Raw genomic sequence first — 13,076 nt, 5'->3', positions numbered from 1 at the left:
GCCTTCGTCCGGGGTCTCAGGTCGATCGCCATCAGCAGGGAGATGATCGGCAGTCTTCTTGCGATTTGGCTAGGGCTTCGTCGATGATGGTTGTGGCGGAGATCCGGAAGTCTAATCATGGAACTGATGAAATGGTTGGGGTCTCCTCTCCCCTACGATCACTCGACGGTGGCCAGATTGAGGATCGGCCGCCAGAAAATTTTCAAGATGGTGGTGCACAGCCTGAGTTTTAATTTTTTTTTTTTTGGCGCACTGGATCTCGAACAGAACCTAGGCTCGATTTTGGGTCTACGGGATTTCATCCATTCTTCCGATTAGAAGGTTGCTTCAGTGGTAGTGCGTATGACTCCAGATCAGAAGGTTGCTTCGATGATTAGCGTCGCACAGGCACAAACACAGACAAGAACCTATTACTTTGGTGACCTAATGGTGGAGGTGAAGATGACAACAATGATCGACGTGGTGCTCTGCGTCTAACACTCCGGCTCACCAGAATCCTGTTGGTGCCAAAACATGGCAGATCCTATTCATCAGAACCTTCGTCTGCCTTCCGATGGTGATCGCTCAAACATGAGGATGATCGGACGACTCTGTTTCATCAATGGTTCATCAAGTATGTAGAGTAAAGGGCTGATAACGTGTTAAAAGTAAAATCATAATAGTGAGATAAGGGAGAAAGAGAGAAAGGGAGAATCATCTCTTGTATTCATATGTGTGTTCATCATATACACTATGATACATGAAATACACTTCCATATATAACTAATATAAAAGGACATAAATAAACATAATGAGCCATAAAATCATCCGTTATGTCCGTTACAAATAAATGTCCATTGAATATATTTATAACACATGATATAATAATGATAAGGTATGACGTTTCTTGTCATATAGAGAGCCATGCCATCACACCACATGTCAAACAATATAATTGTCGCCTTTAGCTTTGAATTAGACACCCAAAATAAATAATATGAGGTATGATTATAGGGGTCTTGTTAATTCCAGTTCCTGATTTTTAAAAGTGTCAATTTAGTACTTTAACTATGTAATTTTTGTCAATTTTGGTCACTCCGGTCAATTTGTCGGTCAAATTTCGCAGGAAAATTTTAATTGTTAAAATAATGAGGGTATTCTGGTCATTTCACGTCTCTTTTCTTCTTTTTAGGCGAGTCCATCCCTTCCTCTTCCGTTTCTAGCGAATGCAATAAACTAAGTTGATGCGGAAAGGAGGTTTGATGATATTAAAGATAGGGTTTACAGGGAGAAAGAACGCCGAAAACGGGAGAGAAAGGGATGGACTCGCTGGAGAAGAAGAAAAGAGAATTGAAATGACCAAAATACCCTCATTATTTTAACTATTAAAATTTTCCGGCGAAATTTGGCCGACAATTTGGCCGGAGGGACCAATATTGACAAAAATTGCATAGTTAAGGTACTAAATTGACACTTTTAAAAGTCAGGGGTTGAAATTAACAAAACCCCTATAGTCATATGACCAAAATTGAAATTTCCTCTAAATAATAATTTGATCTTGGACGCCAAGTAATTGATTTCAATGGACAGCATATTGATGATATATATATATATATATATATATATATATATATATATATATATATATATATATATATATATATATGGTTGAGCTCACATGAGGATTGAAATACATAGACAACTGTGCGAACCAATATTGGGGCACATAACAAATTAGTATCAGACACACAACTTAATACACAATGACACACAAGAATACATGTAAACATCAGGTTTCGAACCTGAGCTCTATTAATTAACAAATCTATGCACGCGACATACAAACTGTGGCACACGACTACATTAGGCTATGCACACGACATATAGACGAATGACACACGTCATATTAGTCCTCACAGTCCTCTATAACATACCGGTCCTCATTTGAACTCAAGTATGTGTATATATATATATATATATATATATATATATATATATATATATATATATATATATATATATATATATATATATATATATATATATATATATATATATATATATATATATATATATGTGCATTCAAATGAGGACAAGTATATTATAGAGGACTGTGAGGACAAATGTAGTGTGTGCTATTAGCCGGTATGTCGTGTGCATGGCTGAATATAGTCGTGTGCCACAGTTTGTATGTCGCGTGCTAGATTTGTTAATTTATAGAGCCTGAGTTCGAAACCTGATGTTTATATTTATTCTTGTGTGCCATTATGTATTAAGTTGTGTGCCTGGTATTAAATTGTTGTGTGCCCATTATTTGTCCTCACAGTCCTCTATATATTGTTGTCCTCATTTGAACTCAACCCTATATAGATGTGAGGACAACAATATAGGGTTGAGTTCAAATGAGGACAACAATATATAGAGGACTGTGAGGACAAATAATGGGCACACATCAAATTAATACCAAGCACACAACTTAATACATAATGGCACACAAGAATAAATGTAAACATCAGGTTTCGAACACAGGCTCTATAAATTAACAAATCTAGCGCACGACATATAAACTGTGGCACATGACTACATTCGGCCATGCACACGACATACCGGCTAATGGCACACACTACATTTGTCCTCACAGTCCTCTATAATATACTTGTCCTCATTTGAATACACACACACACACACACACACACACACACACACACACACACACACACACACACACACACACACACATATATATATATATATATATATATATATATATATATATATATATATATATATATATACTTGAGTTCAAATGAGGACCAGGACTATGCGGACTGGTGTAGTCGTGTGCCTGGCCTAATGTAGTAGTGTGCCATAGTTTGTATGTTGTGTGCATATGTTTGTTAATTAATAGAGTCTAGGTTCGAAACTTGTTGTTTACATGTATTCTTGTGTGTCATTGTGTGCATAATACTAATTTGTTGTGTTCCCGTAATCAGTCCGCACAGTCCTCTATATATTGCGGTACTCATGTGAACTCAACCTTTTATATAGATATGGTTTTTATCCCATATGATTTTATTCGATTTAATTTCTCTAAATTTTTTTGTTAGTTTGATATATTTTTAAATTTAATTTGATTTTTGTTTAGATGTAATAAGGAGACATTTATATTTGATTTATGCCCGAGGACAATGGGATGAAGACGTTATCCGAGAGCTTTTCCTTCAGACCGATGTGGTAAGAATTCTAGCAACTCCTGTTCATACTCAATATCGGGACTGCTGGCGTTGGGTGGGGGATATTCAGGGTAAATACACAATCAAACACGGGTATCATTTGATTCGAGAAATGGCACCTCGCCAAGCTATTGTGTCTGATTTCCAGGCTTGGAGTTCTCTTTGGGCGCTTCCTATACCGCCCAAAGTCAAGAATCTTTTGTGGCGTTGCGCCCGCAACATTCGGCCCGTCCGCGATAACCTTCGGACTAAACACGTCTGGATCGGTGGCGGATGTCCTCTGTGTGGTTTTGATACAGAGACAATTGAACACCTTTTTGGGGAATGTGTATTTGCACAGGAAATTTGGAAAGCCAACGATGTGCTACAAGGACGAAACATCTTCACCATGATGGATAATCAGATTGGGCATTCCACGGGAGAAGAGGCAGTAACGTTAGCAGCAATTTTCTGGACTATTTGGTTGGCACGCAACGATGCGGTTTGGCACAATAAGACGCCTTCTATCAACACATCACGGCAGCTGAGGGATCGAATGAAGGCAATTTGGCGAGAGAGCTATGCAAGACCGGACTGCCGAGTTGAACAACCACAGCAACTTGCTGTTTGGACTCCACCGCCATAGAACTTGATAAAATGCAACGTCGACGCTGCAATGTGCGGGGAGGGTGCTTGTTATGGTGCTGTACTTCGGGGTCACGAAGGGCAATTCCTAGCAGCACGGAGCGGCAGTCTTGCGGGAGAAAAGGACCCATAGGTGGCCGAGACTTTGGCAGCTAGAGAAGCGTTAGCTTGGTTGAAAACAAGAGGGCTCAGGAACATTATTCTTGAATCTGACTGTCTTAATTTTTGTAATGCGTTTAATAATTGTACTTCTGATTATTCGTATGTAGGTCTCATTGTAAAGCAATGTCTGTCCATTGCTAATGACATCGGGAACGTCACAGTTTCCCATGTTAAAAGATTAGCGAATTGTGTGTCCCACGAGTTAGCTCGGGCAACCAATTCTACAGCTGACACAAGGGTGTGGATTGATATTCCACCAGCTTGTATCTCGAATTTGTTATGGTCTTAATGAATTGTTTCTCTTTGGTTTCAAAAAAAAATATATAAATAAGATCATATAAATAATTAGACGTGAAGTTTAGTGAATTTATTTTTTAATATTATTGACTCTGTTATAATGTAGTATCTGTTAATAAACTACTTTCTTAACCATCATAGCGGGTTGAACCCATAACCTTTTATTTGGGAGAGTCACTTCGTGCTACTAGTGAAATTATAATTATTTTAGTTTGCTAAATTTTTAAAACATTCACAGTTATGATCCTTAAATTTTGTTGGACGAAAAACTAAAATTGGTAATAGTCAATTAAGTAGGTAGCATTTAATAACATTGTTCCAATCGATTGTGTTTAAATACCTATGAATTGAAATTTTAGATCAAATAGTGAAAGAACACTTTATGTTTGGTTGGCTAATGTTGTTCTATCTCCCAAAAGCCAAACTTGGAGAATAAGCATGGATTTCACATATTTAAACATCAATCGTTATACCCTACACCACGGCGCGCGTAGCACTGTGCGCCGCGCGCCTCCCAAAACGACGTCGTTTTGGGGTCGTTTTGGGAGGCGTGGTAGGAAGTTGCTGTGATTATGTATATTTGTTCACACAATTATGTATATTTGTTCATACAATTATGTATATTTGTTCATACAGTTATGTACATTTTTTATACAATTATGTACATCCGAATCAGAAAATTTGTGTGTATTATGTTAAGAGTTGATGTGTATTATGTTAAAAGTTTATGTTTATTATGTATTATGTTAGATTATGTGTATTATCTTTTAAAAAGAGTATGTATATTTTGTTATATAATTATGTACATTCATGTATACAATTATGTGTATTCTAGTATAACATTATGTACATTTTTGAACAGGGTTTTTTTTTTTTAAAGAAAAAATAACTGCCATACACTGGAGCGGGAAATTTAAAAAAAAAAAAAATTAAAACGACGTCGTTTTGCATATGGGCGCACAGTGCAACGCGCGCCGTGGTGTAGGATATAAATTACCTTTAAACATGCCCTGTCCCATGGACCCTCTAAACTAAAGTCTGTATTTGCGATGTAGCCTCCAAAGAATCTCAAGGACATTTAGAGATTGAATGGTTGTTGACTTGTTGGTTAGCTATACTTGGCCGATTCTTGGTTTAACTAGCAGATTGGTCCATATCTTTTTTTTTTTTTTTTTTTTTTTTTTTTTTTTTTTTTTGTTTCAAACTATTGAAGAACACTACCTTTGAATGGATAGACGAATGTCAACAAGTATTTGATGAACCCCACTCATGTTCTTTAAACTAGAGCCCAAAGAGATATCTTGGTATGACCGACATGACACTCAACTCTATCTTGATATAAGAAAGGAGGAAGGATTTAAGACGCCGATCTACTATGTTAGTATGTAACAGAGGATAATATGGGCACAATAGATGGAGTAGAAGGGTAGGATAGTCAAGGGCGTTCCACTGTCGGCTAGCTTGTTTGAGACCATACAAAGATCTCAAAAGTTTACAGACTTGATCCGGTTTGCTGCTTTGAAATCCGGCGGCAACACCATGTAGGCTTCCTTGTACAAATCATCATGAACAGGGCCATTCCAATCAAAATTGGGGTCCTGTGCAATATTTTAATTTGGGCCCCTTTTCAAGTAATTTTTATATATAAATAATAGTTATTCAAAAAGTAGTGTCAAAAATTCAAAATATAAATAGTGTATTAAAAAAATACATCTAAAATTTCATTTAATTAAAAAGTGAAATGCGCCGTGCACACTTAGACGCAAAATCATCTACTAAACTTTTGATATCAATTTCTTCCAAAATCTCATTTTCAATAGAGATTAAAGCTAATCCATTGAGTCTCTCTTGCAACATACTTGATCGTAAGTAAGATTTCAACAATTTCAACTTTGAAAAACTCCTCTCTGCAGAGGCAACAATAATTGGGATAGTCAATAATATTCGATATGCAATAGTAGCATTTGGAAAGCAACCCATCTGTTTCAATGAATTCAATATACTCACTGCTCCTATATTTTCTTTCGATAAAATCTCTCTAAGTAATTTTAGCTCAATATACAATTCATTTCCGTCAATATCACCACACTGCTCATCTCTTTTAAGAGCTGCTTCTAAACAAATGCAACAAGACTTCAAATCCATATCAGCCATCAATTGTAACTTGTGAGAACTAAACAAAAAACCAAAAGTTCCTTCATATACTTCATATTGCTCAAACCTCTGAGTCAATGAAATAATAGCTTGATCTACAATGTATAAAAAATAATGAACCCTAAAAGATTCTTCTGGTGATAATGAAGTATCATCAGCACTCTCATCAAATTGTCTTTTTCTACGAATTTTTCGCTTTTGAGGAAACACTGGCTCAATTTCTAATTCAGTGGAAATTTCCTTTGCAATATCCATGGCAGTAGAAAAACCAATTTCTCTATAATTCTTGAAGAAAGAAACTAACCCTTTAATTTGATTAATAGCAACATCAAGAAGCATATCTTTTGTTTGTAATTGCTTGCTAACTATATTGACCATAGATAAGATTTCGAACCAAATGATTGTGGTTAGCAAAAATTCAAAGTTACTAAGCTCATTTGTAGCTAAAGATTTTGCCTCACTTTGAATTTTAAAATCACTGTCTGTATCTGCCACTTGAAGTAGGGCTTCTCGAATATCACTGACTTGATATCTAATTGCTTTAACACTTTCTACACGACTTTCCCATCGAGTAGATGACAATGGCTTAGGAGTTAGATTTGTTACATTACTTTTCAAGATATGCCACCTCTTTGTGGAATTAGCAAATATTGTGTAAATACGTTGCACTACTCCAAAGAAATCCCTTGCTTTGCCACAACTATTTGCAACGTCACACAAAGTCAAGTTAAGACTATGACTACCACAAGGAGTATAAAATGCTCTACGATTTATATCCAAGAGTCTTTTTTGTACACATTGATGTCTCCCTCTCATATTTGACCCATTGTCATAACCTTGTCCCCTTACATTATCTATATCAAGATCAAGTGATATCAACACATTTTGTAATACTTCAAAAAGATCTTGGCCAGTAGTGTCATTCACAACCAAGAATTCCAAGAAGAACTCTTCTATTTTAATTGGATATGTTGATATATCCACACATCTTATAATCAAAGACATTTGTTCTTGGTAACTGACATCAGGAGTACAATCTAATATCACTGAAAAATATTTTGCTTCTTTGATTTTTTTGATGACTTTTGTTTTAACTGCAGTGGCAAGCATAAGTATCAATTCGTTTTGAATCTTATGACCAAGATAATGATGATGAATATCACGATTTCTAGCACGTAAAACATGCTCTTGAATGATAGGACCAAACTCAGCCAGCATTTCAATTAGACCCAAAAAATTCCCATTGTTATTCTCATACAACTTCTCACTTGTTCCACGAAATGTCAAGTTATTTTTAGCAAGGTACTTCACAGCTGCAATAATCCTAAATAGTACTTTCCTCCAATATTCTTTTTCTTTCAAAAGTTGTTCTTGAGCCACTTTATCAATTGTCTCATTTTTTTTGTAATCTAAGACGCAACTCCATCCAAGTTTTCATATTAGTTATATGATCTACACTTGTTTCATGCTCTTTAAGTCTAACACCAAGATGTGTCCAGTCCCTAAAACCTTCATTGACCAAAACACCTTTTCCTATACCTTTTTTAAAAATCTTGCAACAAAAACAAAACACCTTATCAAGTTCTTTTGAATATACAAGCCAATCTCGATCACACTTCTCTCCATTTGACAAATATCTTGTGTAAAATGCTGATGAAAATCTTCTAGAGAATTTATCTTTAGGACCTTTGTTTATTAATAAATCTCTTTTAGGACCATCTTTCACAAGAATATCTATTAATTTAGAATCAAGGGCATCCCAATTTCTTGGATCATATATGTCAAATAAAAGCGAATCATTTGGTTTATCACGGTGACCAACATCATCTAAACAACTATTTTCAACATTCTTATTATTTTCATTGTCACAGTGATACCTATCATCGTTGTGCACACTATCATTTAAATTTTTTCCAATCTCACAATCATCTTGATCATCTTGATCTTCTATATGAAGATTAGCATCTAACAATTTTTCCTTGGCTTCATCTTTTTGCTCATCTGTTTGAGTTTTTTTTGTAATGAATTTTTCAAGAGCTCCTTTTAGAGATTGAGTGAGTTGCTCAATTTTTCTTTTCTTTTTACGCTTCTCAAACCTAGATGAATATTTTCTAGAAGACATAAAATCCTAAAGAAAAATAAAAATTTATTTAGGAACTCTATAAATAAATAATTAATCAAGAAACGAATTAAAAACTCAAATTAAATAACTCACAAATAGCAATTCTTTTTTTAGGAAACGAACTGTAATTTTTTTTTTTTAGGAAACAAACAGCAATTCCTCAATTCTCAAATACTCAAATTAAAAACTCATTAAATAAATTAAATAAATTAAATAAATTAAATAATAGACAAATACATGTGTTGTAGAGTGTAGACTGCAATCAAAAATTGTGTGTGTCTCGTCTGCGATTTGTCCGTCCTCAGCTCGTAATTCGGAAATCGGAATTCTTACGGTAATTGTCTAATTGATGCCTACTGCGGCACTGCCTAATCAAGGCACTTATATAATTTAGGTTAGGTTAATAAACTTGTGGCTTGGCTTTCAAGATTTGTTTGAATTGAATGTTGATTGGCTGATTGAGGCATTGCGCTGCATGTGATGTATATATATACTAAAATTTTTTTTTTTTTAAATAAGGGGCCCCCAAATTTTGGGGGCCCTGTGCGGCGGCCCTGGGCAGACTTGCCCAGGGCCGGCCCTGATCATGAAGGAACGCATTATTGATATCCATTTGATGTATATATGTGCCATGCTTTAGAGACTTCAATTCCACACTCAGAAATGTTGGAATGGTTGTTATTTTTGCGACTGGAGAGAATGTTTCCAGGTAATTCACTCCAAATTGTTGGGTATACCCTTTCGCAACCAGTTTCGCCTTATACCTTTCAATGGTGCCATCGGCTTTAAGCTTGACTTTATAAATCCATTTGCAACTTATAGGAACTTTTCCTGGAGGCAAATCAGTTAACTCCCACGTTCTATTGTTCTGTAGAGCAGTGATTTCTTCACCCATAGCCTCTTTCCAGCACTCATGTTGGATGGCTTGCTCATATGTCTTGGGTTCATTTATGTTAGTTACTGGCTCACTGCCATGGAGAAATGTCTGTGTGAAGGCATTAAACTATCATAAGATATTACCTTTGACAATATATGTGGGGATGTTCTGTTCTTTATGGCAACATCGCAGTAGTAGTCTTGCAGTTTGCTTGGTGCTTGACGTTGCCTATTAGATCTCCGGGGTTGATTAGGAATGGCAGTGTGATGAGTATCTGAGTTGCCTTCACCATCATTGCTACCATCACTATATGTCTCATGAGTGTTCAATCTGCCTTAACCACCATTGCATGCCTCATTATTTTCTAAGTGTGGTAGCAAGGGAGGACTGCCAGTATGGCGTTGCTCACTGCCAACTTGCTGTGAATTGTTATTATGCTCCTGAAAATCAAATTCTTCACAGTTGGAGAGCGGAATGATAGGCAAAGAAGGGGCTGATGATTGTTGTTCCATCTTGTGATGATCAAGGTTGGCCAGAGGGAACTGCTTCTCAGAGAATACTACATCCCGTGAGATAAATGTGGCTTTATCATGAAGATCATACAACAAATATCCTTTTATGTTGGAAGGTATTCCTATGAACATACACTTCCTACTGCGTGCCGCCATTTTGTGACGTGGATGTGGTAGAGTTGATGTATAACATAAACAACCAAACACCCTGAGGTTACCGAGATTAGGATTCTTTCCATATAACTTGCGATAGGGACTTAGCCATTCAAGGATTGGTGACGACAGGTGATTTATAATGAAAGCTGCATGAAGGACACAGTGCCCCCAAAACTCAAGAGGGAGACCAGCCTGAAATCTGAGAGCTCTTGCTACATTCAAGATATGTTGGTGCTTGCGTTCAACCACAGCATTCTGTTATGGTGTATTCACGCAAGACCTCTGGTGAACAATCCCATTCTCGGCAAAGAAACTCAACATATTAAATTCCATGCCATTATCACTTCGATAACTTTGATAGGCAGCCCAAACTGAGTTTGCACAAATTTTTGATAGTTTCTAATTAGGCCTTGAATCTCAAATTTGTTTCTCATTAAGTGGATCCATGTGCATCTCAATTGGTCTTCCACTATGGTTAAGAAATAGCGCTCCCTTCATAATGATTGAACTAGAAATGGTCCCCAAATGTAAATGTGTATCAACTCAAAGCATATATTTGCCATGGTGCTGCTCAACGGGAAGGGGGAACGTTTATGTTTGGCAAAGTGACAAGCATCACAGGCTAAACTCTTTGTGTGAGAAACATTTATATCACTCAAGTGATGAATTTTATTCATAGGGAAATGTCCTAACCTTTGGTGCCAAACCATAACACTACAATTCATGGCAACATGTTTACATGTATTAAAATGACTTCCTGGTGGTTGGAGTAGCAGATATAGCCCATTCTCTTCTCTAGCAAAACCAACTGTCTTCCCATGGATCCCCTGGAGAAGACACCGACGAGAAGATAACGTTAATGTGCATGGTGAGTTTTGGAGCAATTTACTAACAGAAACAATGTTGAACTTAAAGGAAGGTATGTGTAGAGCATTTCTTAACCACAAGTCATCATCCAATTTCACATTTCCCACCTGTTCCACTGTAACATGTTTTCCATCAGGCAAACTAACAGTTATCCCTTCAACGGTATAATAATCATCAAATAGTTCAATGGAGCAGATTATATGGTCAGAAGCACCAGAATCCAGAATCCAATTGGATGAAGATAAGGCAATAGTATTAATTAGAGGAGAGATAGTGCACTTGCCTTTACATTGTGACTCAATTTTGTTGAATTTTGGAATAAGAGGAACTGCAGATGTGGTTGAGGTTCCAGTCTGCCCCATCTGGAGTTGAAGAAGGGAAATCAAATTTTGAAGCTGATCAGAAGTCACGTTGCGTCGTTGCTATCAGTGCTTGTAGTAGCTGTTGTAATCTACTGTTTGCCTTTTGATTTATAGCATGGAATCCACCCTAGTGGATATCCATGCTATTTGTAACATTTCTCCACTGTATGTCCGGTCATGCCGCCAAAGGTGCAGTTAGGTGCCTTGTTTCCACCAGATGCGTTCATGTTCCTCCGGTTGCTGAATTGATTAACGGCTGCAACAACATCTCCCATATAGGTCTGATCAGCTTGATTGGCTTCAATGGAGTTGGCGTGACCAAGTTCAAGGCCACTTAAGTTCAGATTCACAACATTCAATTGCCTTTCAAAATTTTCAGCCATGACGAAAACCTTGTGCATTTCCGGCAGCGGATTGAAAACGAGAACACCTGACTTGAGGGAGTTATAGTCTTCGTTTAGGCCTTGCAAAAATATGATAATTTGATCTACTTATCGTTCGTTTCTGATTTGATCCACTAAATCACAAGAGCACAGTGGATTACATTTGCAAATAGGTAGAGGTCGCAGTTCATTCATATGCTACCATAGAGCTCTGCATTTTGTATAATTGTCATTCACCGTCATATTTTCCTGTTTCAATGAATATATTTCAGACTGTAGAATTGAGATCCGATGTGGATCTTGTTGGGAGAAACTCCTACTTAAATCTTTCCAGACATCCCTAGCTTTATCCATATACATTATGCTTTGAGCTATGGTTGGATGAACAGATTTGTGGATCCAAGAACAAACCATTAGATTACACCTTCTCCAGGCGACATATTGTGAGTTCGTCCTGTTCGGTGTTGTGATGCTACCGGCGACCACACTCCATTTGTTCTTCATCTCCAATGCTACGCGCATGGAGATATTCCAAGAACCGTAACTACAAAAAAACGCCTATATAATGACGGATTTAGCGACGGAACTGTTCCGTTGCTAAATTAGCGACAACGTAGCTACGAATTTTAATTTTTGTGTTATATAGATATTTAGCGACGGAATAGCAACGGATATTGCGACATAATGTTTCCGTCGTTAAATATGTAGCTAAATTTAGCGGCAAACTTTGGCGCAAAATATAGCGACGGATATTTCGTGGGTTGACTTCGAAAGTTCTATTAATTTTAATTGTGGCATTTAGTGACGGATTTATGAATCCGTCACTAAATATAGCGACGGATTATGAAATCCGTCGCTATATTGTTCACGATTACATTGAGGTTTGTTTATTTTAGCTACGGATTATAATCCCTCGCTAGATAGCGACGGATTATGAAATCCGTCGCTAAATTATTCACGAGCGGATTAAAGTTTATTTATTTTAGCGACCAAATGGGAATCCGTCGCTAATCTCATATATTATATGTTATCTTATATCTTATATACTCTTTTAATAATAATAATAATAATAATAATAATAATAATAATAATAATAATAATAATAATATAATTTTCTTTTAATAATAATAGATAATAGATAATAGATAATAGTAGAGACAAATTTCTAAATCCCTAGCGATGTACAGTCGTTATATTATAGACCGCGGTGCACATGCACCGCGATAAAAAACGACGCCGTTTCTTTAAGTAAAGAAACGGCCTGCCGTTAGAGTTAACGGAGTCCGTTTGTTTGGTGTATTAAACACCAACTGACACTACAGTATATCCAAACCGATACTGCAGTTAT

At 36.5% G+C, this 13,076-nt stretch overlaps 1 pseudogene; it reads right to left on the bottom strand.

The window, feature by feature from the left end:
- Positions 1-3,908: 3,908 nt before the first annotated feature.
- Positions 3,909-9,752, bottom strand: LOC109150758 (annotated as a pseudogene).
- Positions 9,753-13,076: the final 3,324 nt, after the last annotated feature.

The sequence above is a fragment of the Ipomoea nil genome, unplaced genomic scaffold, assembly GCF_001879475.1.
Source record: "Ipomoea nil cultivar Tokyo-kokei standard unplaced genomic scaffold, Asagao_1.1 scaffold2280, whole genome shotgun sequence".
Classification (NCBI taxonomy): domain Eukaryota; kingdom Viridiplantae; phylum Streptophyta; class Magnoliopsida; order Solanales; family Convolvulaceae; genus Ipomoea; species Ipomoea nil.
Note: the sequence above shows the minus strand (reverse complement) of the source record. Positions and strands in the feature narration are given on the sequence as shown.